This window comes from Entelurus aequoreus, linkage group LG07 (assembly GCF_033978785.1).
Source record: "Entelurus aequoreus isolate RoL-2023_Sb linkage group LG07, RoL_Eaeq_v1.1, whole genome shotgun sequence".
Taxonomy (NCBI): domain Eukaryota; kingdom Metazoa; phylum Chordata; class Actinopteri; order Syngnathiformes; family Syngnathidae; genus Entelurus; species Entelurus aequoreus.
In genome coordinates, this window is record NC_084737.1 from 12,700,399 (window position 1) to 12,700,891 (window position 493).

Genomic DNA, 493 nt, shown 5'->3' on the forward strand with positions numbered 1-493 from the left:
ATGTGATTGGACTTACATATGTGTACATTGTGTGTATTTGAATAGACAGACTGATGTTTACATTATGAGTATGTGAATGGATAAAGAAATATTTACATTAAGTGAATGGACAGACAGATTTGTACATTGTGTGTATTTGAATGGACAGACATATGTTTACATGATGAGTATGTGAATGGATAGACAGATATTTACAGTATGTGTACGTGAATGGACAGACATATGTTTACATTATGTGAATGGACAGACAGATGTGTACATTGTGGGTGTTTTAATGGACAGACAGATGTGTACATTGTGTGTATTTGAATGGACAGACAGGTGTTCACATTATGTGTATGTGAATGGACAGACATATGTATACATTGTGTGTATTTGAATGGACATACAAATGTTTACATTATGAGTATGTGAATGGACAGACAGGCGTTCACATTATGTGAATGGACAGACAGATGTGCACATTGTGTGTATTTGTATGGACATACACATG